This window comes from Triturus cristatus, chromosome 11 (assembly GCF_964204655.1).
Source record: "Triturus cristatus chromosome 11, aTriCri1.1, whole genome shotgun sequence".
Taxonomy (NCBI): Eukaryota; Metazoa; Chordata; class Amphibia; order Caudata; family Salamandridae; genus Triturus; species Triturus cristatus.
Genome location: NC_140594.1, coordinates 1,045,201,357 through 1,045,212,004, shown reverse-complemented (window position 1 = coordinate 1,045,212,004; position 10,648 = coordinate 1,045,201,357).

Sequence of the window (10,648 nt, the reverse complement as noted above, 5' to 3'; positions counted from 1 at the left end):
GAAACCTTCCCATGGTGGATTGATCTAGCATGTTGCCCCGAGTAAGTCAAACATCAATTTATCACGCTGATTTTTATCGTAAAACTAATAAAGGGTCCTTTCGTACCTTAATATATTACAAATATTTTTTTTTCATAAAGACACATATGTCATCAGCAGAAGATTGCGGTCGCGTGAGTTATAGTTGCCTGCACTAACTATAACGGGGGAATTTCATTGGTTTTTTATCAGTAAAATTTCCGCTAACTATAACATGTGTGAAACCTATGGTTTTTTCAGTGAATTTGCAAGGTTTTTTAAATGCTAATTCCTAACTATAACGTGTGTGAAACCTATGTTTTTTTCAGTGAATTTGTACGGTTTTTTAAATGCTAAGTTACTTTACGCCATTCGTGGCGTGCGCACCCACTTAACGCAGTTCGTTCCGTGCGCGCACGGTGAGCACGCGGTGCGCTTCGCGCACCGCGCGCCCACTTTACGCAGTTAGTGCCGTGCACGCACGGTGGGCACGCGGTGCGCTACGCGCACCGCGTGCCCACGTTACGCTAGATGGGCCGTGCGCACATGGAGGACATATGATGCACTTCGTTTTGAAAGGTAATATTTTAATTTTTCGTATATTTTATAAGCCATGCACAAATGGTGCCCTTCGGGCACCATTTGCACACGGGGTGGAGAGAGTGTGGATAATTTTTTTTTTTATTATTTTTTTTTTTAATATTTTAGTTTATCTCATCTCTAATAAGCCATGCACAATTGGTGCCCTGCGGGCACCAATTGCACACGTGGTGGAGTAAGTGTGGATAATTTTTTTTTTTTTAACATTTTTTACCGTAAGCGTAATCGGCGAAATTACCGAAAAAATAAAAATTCCGTTTTTGGCCTTGGGGGATCTTTGGGGACTCCCTCAACATGGCTATGTGTGTGGGAGCTGTCTAAACAGCCCCTTTACATGTTTTTGGGCTTTATATTTTAGAAATCACTCTCAGTGCGAGAGAGAAAATGGCGGCCGCCGCTTCCTGGTTTCGGCCGATTCGAATGTTTACTAAGATCTAAGAGCCAATCAGAATCGCGCGCGCGCACGCCACCGTACGCGTACGGTAAGCGTACCGTAAGCGCACCGTAAGCTGGCTCAGATATATATATTGATTTAAAGGCTATTTTCTCAGAATCTACTGAACAGATTTACACCAAACCTACAAAAGGCACTTCCTTGACCTGAGGACTACCTCTCTGCCAAATTTCTAGTAATTCTGTTCAGCCGTTCGGGCTGTAGCCCTGTCTAAAGGTCCTATGGAAAAATGCATGGGAAAAACGCGTTTTGGGACCCCCCTTTTATCTCAGCCCCCGCTTGACGAATCCCCCCGAGACTTTCAAGGTAGGAGCGGAGCGTAGCGCCCCACCTATTTTGAAAAATTCGCGAGGATTTGTCGACCGGCGCGAAAGTTATTCAAAATAGAATGTTGCGGATTTCCTATGGAAACGTGGTCCTAACTATAACTACCTACTGGCGACCGCCAGTAGGTAATATATATATATATATATATATATATATATATATATATATATATATTCACTGTATTAAACCATAGGTTTCAGGGGCGTTATAGTTAGCTGGACATTTCCCTCGTACAAAACCCTAGAAATTCCCCTGTTATAGTTAGTTCATCTAACTATATCTCGCGCCCGCGCAATGCACTGCTGATGACGTCACATATTACATCACTCATGACATGGTCAGTGACATCACTGATGACATCACTAATGACATCTCAAATGATCTAGAAAGTGTGTTGATAGAATACGTTGCACTCCTGACTTCTATGTGTTGTTGAATATTAAAAAAACGGTTCATATGGAAAATTAAAAAGAAACCAATAGAGAGAAGTTTTGAAACCTAAAAGAATCAAGGAACTATTCTAATTTATTCTTTACATGTATTTATGTGTGGAGCAACAAAATTATAGACACAACAGCACCAGGAAGAGGAAGAAGCAGGGAGTGGGGGGAGGGGGGAGATGGGCAGAATGGCACACATGCACAATTAAGTACAACACACATATAGACTAACAATGGCCAAAATGAAACACACCAACAAGGAGCACAAGTCACACAACCCGCCAACATCACACCACTGAACGAGCATAGAAGTGAAAACCACGCTGCATTCATACAGGATGTGTACAAAGGCCAGTCGTTGGTGTTGTGGGATGTCTGCGACCGTGGTCATCATGGATGAGATGCCCAGCATGTGGCACATGGTCGAGTTCACTGTGTGTTATGTTGCCAAACGGCTGCTCCTCCCTCCCACGAGCCCCCACACTTTTGTACGGTGCGCTGTTGTATCTCGTGCACTCGTACGGCACACCATTGTAATGCCTATTTGCGCATGTCCTGCTACATTCCAACTACACCATCACAGTGCCGTTTGGAAGTGGTGCATGCCACTTTACCAAATCGACTACTGCGGCTCTTGTAGCAGGCCACACCAGAACACAGAGACACACTTACCGCACTTCCTGTACACGGACATGTCCGAGACACCCCGTTCCCCTTGCCGGATAGGCACACCCCTGCACTGACCTGTGAACGCCAGTTATGCATGCAGGAGGATGCGTGCGTAGCTACATGTCCAGGCTCACTGCCAATGCTGAGGTGACAGCACACTGTGATGTTGCAGGGCTCGTGCCTATCATGCTAAGACAATAACCACAGGGACACACTTGCTAAGATGTGGGTTTGGGGGGCATTGGCGGTCCTGGAGTTGTTGCGATGAGTCTTCTGGCCCTCATGGGTATCCCTGTATCATGCTCATTGACTCTATGGCACCTGTGGGTGTTCTGGTGTGGCTCTTGGCTGTGTTCCCTTTCATGGTGCAGGTAGTTGTCCTGCTTAACACCAGCAGAAAGCAGGTGTAAAATCCCTGGTGCTAACGTGTCTTATCGCCGGAATTTGTTTCGCATTGCAATTGGTGTGAAAGTTGTGATGTCATTTTTTTCGTGTGCAGAACAATATACGAACTGAGCAGTGTATCTCGTCAAGATCCAGCACCTGACGCACTATTCCCAATCAATATAAATACAATGAGATTTCTTAATAGATTTTGTGTGTACACTGTAAGTGCAGCCAATACCTCAGTGCAATTCAATACAGGATTTTGGTATTTAGAATAAATCGGAAAGGTGCACCTTGTGTCTTTTTGCACGGGAACGGCTAGTCTCCATTTCATTATCAGCACTTTAACGGAAGTAAAGTTGAGATAAATCTAACACACTATTCAGAAGTTGGTGCAAACTGCAGTATTCCAGCGATAAGTGCCCCAAAATTTAACACCATGGTGGACTCCATCAAATAACAGTAATAAGAACAAGAAAGAGTCACACAGCAGTTAAGAGAACAACCAAAAACGTTATTAATTTTTTTTTCAAACTTTATTTTTTATAATTATAAATATGTAAACGATAAACTATTTTCAAACGTAATTTTTTTATTAACATATATATGAACGATAAACTAATAAACAAAATGTATCAAAAATAATACAAAACAACAAGGCGGAACACTCCTGTGGGGACCATGGATGTCGACGACAGACCTGGAAAATCAGAATGATTGTTAAAAAAACAACAACATGCTATTCTCAACAAAATACCACAAGAAACAAATCACAGATATATAAAATGCATACAGCTAACAACATTTTATAAGTTTAACTTACAAAAACTGTAAATGTTGCCGCTTTAAAATATTTACCGAATCCGAGGATTTTTTTTTGCAGAAGGCACCACGCCCACAACGTTTTTCTTCAGTGGTGAGGCAATTTTTTACTTTTCCCAAGGGGCAAACAAAGACCAATGCCACCTTGGTCACGTGCAAGATTTGCAAAAGAGTTCTGTCACGAGGGGATCCTAACAAGAAATACTAGTACGGCACGGCAAGTATGATGAAACACCTAAGGACCCTTCATCCGAACAATCTTGCATGAGAAGAGTGCAAACAGATGAGAAACACTCCTATTCTGTATCTGTAAAAAAGAATCACAAATAAATGTATATTAATAACTTTCAAAATTATACTATTCCATTCCTGTACAAACACATTTTATATAAACACTGACTAAGAAACTGTGTCCCTGAACCTCAAGTGTGACGATGGTTAAAACACTACACGCATAGTGCATACTACTTTGAAGCAGTTCATGCCCTAAAGCCTACCTCACTAAGGGCCATATGTACGTAGCCTAATACCGGTCGGTAACAACCGGTATTTAGGCTGTTGACATGTAGGGGGCTAATTTCTGTATTCGGTAATTTACCGAATCGGTAAAATTACCGAATCGGTAATTTTACCGATTCGGTAAATACCGAATACAGAAATGAGATGTAGGGGGAGTGTGTGGTGGGTGTGGGGATTCGTTATTTACCATCAACTGTAAGTTGGTGGTAAATGACAAATGACTCAGTAAATGCATTTTTTAGCCCTTAGATGTGTGCAATGTGGCAGACACACATGCCCTCAGGGCATGCAGAAATCAGGGGTGCAACAGGGTGTAAATGTGACACCCTGCCACCCTTGATTGAGCTCCCCCCATTACCGATTCGGTATTTACCGATTCGGTAATGGTAACTGGCTTCCCATTGATTCCTATGGGCCTCCTGGCCCATAGGAATCAATGAGATACAGGTTGCCATTACCGAATCGGTAAATACCGACTCTAAAATACCGACACTTACTCTACATGCTAACTGACTAAATGATTACAGTACTATAAGGAGACACACTGGGTGAGTGACAGGGTGTTTGCTAGAAGAGTATGAATACGAACTAGGGAATTGAAGGTGTGAAACACAACTGTGTAGGTGATTAGAGGACTGCATCCATACTGCATAGGCATTTAAAGCAGTCCATGTGCTAAGGCCTGGCTCACTGCATGACTACTTGGGTACTGACTGAATGATTAGAGTACAGCAAGGAGAGTGCCTAGGTGAATTTATAAGCGCTAGGCTTTTCGCACAGGGAATGGATTAGTACTTGGTACTGAATGGGTCACTAGAGGAGTGCAAAGGCAGTGACAAGATGTTTGCTGGACTGTATGGATACTGACTAGGAAATTGAATGTGTGAAAGACAAGTGTCTAGGTGGTTAGAAGACTGCATGCATAGTGGATAGGGGTTTGAAGCAGTCCATGTGCTAAGGCCTGGCTCAGTGCATGAATACTTAGGCACTGACTGAATGATTAGAGTACTACAAAGATAGTATCTTGGTGAATTTATAAGTGTTTGAGTTTTCGCACAGTGAATGGATTAGTACATGATGCTGAATGGGTCACTAGAAGACTGCAAAGGGAGTGACAGGGTGTTTCCTGGAAGTGTATGGATACTGACTAGGGAATTGAATGTGTTAAAGACAATTGTGTAGGTGGTTAGAGGACTGCATGTATAGTGGATAGGGGTTTGAAGCAGTCCATATACTAAGGCCTGGGTCACTGGATGAGTACTTGGGTACTGACTGAATGATTAGAGTACTGCAAGGAGAGTGCCTGGGTGAATTTATTAGGGTTTGGCGCAGTGAATGGATTAGTACATGATGCTTAATAAGGTCACTAGAGGAGTGCAAGGGGAGTGACAGGGTGTTTGCTGGAAGTGTATGGATACTGACTGGGGAATTGAAGGTGTGAAAGACAAGTGTGTAGGTGGTTAGAGGACTGCATGCATACTGGATAGGGGTTTGAAGAAGTCCATGTGCTAAGGCCTGGCTCAGTGCATGAATACTTAGGCAGTGATTGAATCATTAGAGTACTGGAAAGAGAGTGTCTTGGTGAATTTATAAGTTTTGGGGTTTTGCCACAGTGAATGGATTAGTACATGGTGTTGAATGGGTCACTAGAGGACTGCAAAGGGAGTGACAGGATGTTTGCAGGACTGTATGTATACTGACTAGGAAATTGAAAGTGTGAAAGACAAGTGTCTAGGTGGTTTGAAGACTGCATGCATAGTGGATAGGGGTTTGAAGCAGTCCATGTGCTAAGGCCTGGCTCAGTGCATGAATACTTAGGCACTGACTGAATGATTAGAGTACTGCAAAGATAGTATCTTGGTGAATTTATAAGTGTTTGAGTTTTCGCACAGTGAATGGATTAGTACATGATGCTGAATGGGTCACTAGAAGACTGCAAAGGGAGTGACAGGGTGTTTCCTTGAAGTGTATGGATACTGACTAGGGAATTGAAGGTGTGAAAGACAATTATGTAGGTGGTTAGAGGACTGCATGCATAGTGGATAGGGGTTTGAAGCAGTCCATATACTAAGGCCTGGGTCACTGGATGAGTACTTGGGTACTGACTGAATGATTAGAGTACTGCAAGGAGAGTGCCTGGGTGAATTTGTTAGAAGACTGCATGCATAGTGGATAGGGGTTTGAAGAAGTCCATGTGCTAAGGCCTGGCTCAGTGCATGAAAACTTAAGCACTGACTGAATGATTAGAGTACTGCAAAGATAGTATCTTGGTGAATTTGTAAGTGTTTGAGTTTTCGCACAGTGAATGGATTAGTACATGATGCTGAATGGGTCACTAGAAGACTGCAAAGGGAGTGACAGGGTGTTTCCTGGAAGTGTATGGATACTGACTAGGGAATTGAATGTGTGAAAGACAATTGTGTAGGTGGTTAGAGGACTGCATGTATAGTGGATAGGGGTTTGAAGCAGTCCATATACTAAGGCCTGGGTCACTGGATGAGTACTTGGGTACTGACTGAATGATTAGAGTACTGCAAGGAGAGTGCCTGGGTGAATTTATTAGGGTTTGGCGCAGTGAATGGATTAGTACATGATGCTTAATAAGGTCTCTAGAGGAGTGCAAGGGGACTGACAGGGTGTTTGCTGGAAGTGTATGGATACTGACTGGGGAATTGAAGGTGTGAAAGACAAGTGTGTAGGTAGTTAGAGGACTGCATGCATAGTGGATAGGGGTTTGAAGAAGTCCATGTGCTAAGGCCTGGCTCAGTGCATGAAAACTTAGGCAGTGACTGAATCATTAGAGTACTGGAAAGAGAGTGTCTTGGTGAATTTATAAGTGTTTGGGTTTTGGCACAGTGAATGGATGAGTACATGGTGTTGAATGGGTCACTAGAGGACTGCAAAGGGAGTGACAGGGTGTTTCCTGGAAGTGTATGGATACTGACTAGGGAATTGAAGGTGTAAAAGACAAGTGTATAGTATGTTAGAACACTACATGCATACTGCATAGACATTTGAAGCAATCTATTTGGTACTTAGAAACTGACTAAATAATCAGACTACTTCTAGGACAGTGCTTAGGTAAAACTTTTAAATTTTCAGTTCTGCCAACGTGAAGAGAATAGTACATGGTACTGCACCTTAGTGTCAAACCCTGACTCATTTAATCAACGCATAAGCAAAGACTGGATTCTAATGCTACTAAAACTTGACAACATGACAGGTTTTAAAAGAGTTATCTGTCAGCAAATACATGATGTCACCAAATGCTTATCTCACAGTGGTTCCCAAATGCACACAGACTCACACTGTGATTCTAGACAACAACCACTATCCCTAGGAGTTTACCAAAACTCATTCACTACAGTGCAAGTGGTAAGGGAACTGCACACAATCTACATATTTCAGGACTGCACTTTTCTGTCAAAGCCTGACTCATTTAATCAAATCATAAGCCATAACTGTCTTCTAATGCTACTAAAACTTCACAACATGACAGGTTAAAACAGTTATCTGTCAGCAAATACAGGATGTTACCAAATGCTTCTCTCACAGTGGTTCCCAAATGCACACATACTCACTGTGTGATTCTAGACAAACAACACTATCCCTTGCACTATACCAAAACACATTTCTTCATCTAGAAGAAGTACTACATTTTAGTATAGAAACATAACATAACTCATTTCACAAATTCATAAACAATGACTGGTTTCTAATTCTACCAAAATATAAAAACAGCACAGTTATCTGTCTACAAACACATGAAAAACACAAATGCTTGTCACATAATGGTTTCTACATGCACACACACTGTCAATAAGATTGTAGAGAAAAAAAGTACTCCCTACACTTTAGCAGGAGAAATACATTAGTCTGATTAAAATCAAAATAGTCTACATACATCCCCTCACAATTAAATAACTCATATTTCAAGTTCTTTTGTAGATTAAGAAGTATATCAGTCACTCACCATATTTTCTTTTACAGAATCTCTGCACTGTGCACCTCTCTGCAAAAACAAAGAATGGAAAAGTTTCCCTTTCATTTTCCACACATATACATGTAAACATCAAATCACAATCCTTCACATATAAACTCAAAAGCAAACACACATTTCTGTTGGTTAAACATTTCAACCCTTTCCAACTGAAATACATTTCAACCCTTCCCCCAATCTGCCTTCTGCCTGTTACCATAGAAACAGGTCATGGAACACTGCACTAAGCACACAGGTCAGACGTTCAGCACACAATGTTCCTACACAAGAGTGGAAGTGTGCTTCACTTTTCAACATATCAGCTAATCATATATAATGTTCCTTACAATCTGTTTTTGTTAACCAATAAGAATCATACCTTTAAAAAACAGAAATATACACCCTACCTTTCAGTGTACAAAGTAGTCATACAACCAATGATTTCTTGTCTTTTAAAAAAAAAAAATCAGTGGATCCGCGCACCCAACGCGATAGGATGCGCGCACCGTGCGCGCATTTCGCAGTTTTTTGTTTTTTTTTAAAAGGGGGCCCCAGGGGGTCCTTCTGGGACCCCCTAAGCACCTCTAGAGGGTCAGAGTATTTCCACTCTGCCCTCTTTATATGTTTTACACACTTATTCCCCTTGCTTCTTCAGCCTCGCTTCTACCGAGGCAGAAAATGGCCGCCAACAGTTCCTGGTTTCGAATGTAGAGAGACACTCGACAGCCAATTAGCATTCAGCGCGCGATCGGGAGGGTGCGCGCTCGGTTCGGGGAGGGTGCGCTTACGGTGCGTGTAGGGTCCGCGGATCCTCGCCCGGCCATAGATATTTATGTACTTTTAACTCTAATTTTCTCAGGAACTACTTAACGGATTCACACCATTTATACAAAAGGCACGAGTCTGAACTGAGGACTACCTCTTTGCCAAATTTGGTGTCATTCCGTTCAGCGGTTCGGGCTGTAGCTGCGACAACAGATCCTATGGGAAATTGCATGGGGAAAACGCGTTTTGGGACCCCCCTTTTTTCTCGGCCCCCGCTTGACGAATCACCCCAAAAGTTTGGAAAATTTTGCGAGGATTCGTCAACCGGTGCCAGACTTATTGGGAATAGAATGTTGCGGATTTCCTATGGAAAATAGGTCCTAACTATAACTACCTACTGGCGACCGCCAGTAGGTAATATATATATATATAAAAAATATCTTTGAGATTAAGTTGTTTACAATGGTTCAATTTGTATCAATGTGTTATTAATCAATGAGAACTAGCTCTGGTTTAAATTGTTTGTATGTCTGCGGGTGGAAAAAAAAACATTAGGTTTTTTATGAAGGCCCTCACCCACCAACCTAGTTGGTGGCATGCTTCATCATTGGGCCCCACCCGAGGTACAGAGTGTACCTCAGGTGTGCTTCGACGCCAGATTACTGCGGAGCGGGTTTTTTTGGTTTGTGAGGGTGCTGTGAGTGTGGTCTGAGTGAGGTTTAAAATACTGTCCTGGGTTTCCCAAAGACTGTTTTAATGGTGGGCCCCAGGCAGTCGATAAAAACAAAGGCTGTTGGACGTGCACGGTAGGCTTATGGCCTCCGACGCTCTCACGGAGCCTCTGCCCGGACAACAGGTTCAGAGCTAGTTCTCATTGATTACTAACACATAAACTGGGGAAACGGACTAGCCTCTCTAGTTCTCCTCTCTCTTTTTGATTATAACACATCAATTTGTATCAAGACATATACATAGTTTATGGGTGCAGAAGACAGATATGGCTGTTCACAAGTGTTAACTCCCCAAAGATGAAAGTCAACATGTTGTCAAAACATTTACACCAATTAATGCAGTTCCTTATTGTACTCAGTTAGAGATATTTCCATAGGACAGTGATAGGTAGTAGTAAAAGGTGGTTCACCAAAGCAACGCCAGGAAAAAAAAAAAACAGCTGGTGAGAAAGGAAGTAAATGCACTTCCATATTTTCCTTATACCTCCAAGTACCATACATACAAAAGAAATGCAATTTGGGGTGTGACTGTAGCTTTAAGTAAGAGTCAAGGGACTGCAGTTTTGGTGAATTAAGCACAAACAAGATTAGCATCTCATTGGGCTTGCTAGAAATGGGGGTCTCTAGTTGGCAATGGCTGGCCACTGTCCAAGTAGGGACCCTTCTTCCTAAGTCAGAGTAAGAGGGCCACACCCTTTGATAACCCCTGCTCAACCCTGTGGTAACGTAGCACAAGCAGCTAGGCTTATCTCAGAGGCAGTGTGTGAAGCATTTATGACCATACACAGTAACACAGTGAAGAACACTACATAGGGACACCACACTAGTAGTTATAAAAAATAAGTATCTTTATATATAGACTTAACACAAGACCAATAATGATAAAAAGCCACAATACTGTAAAATAGGATTACTCTTGAAATGCTGCAAAAATAGT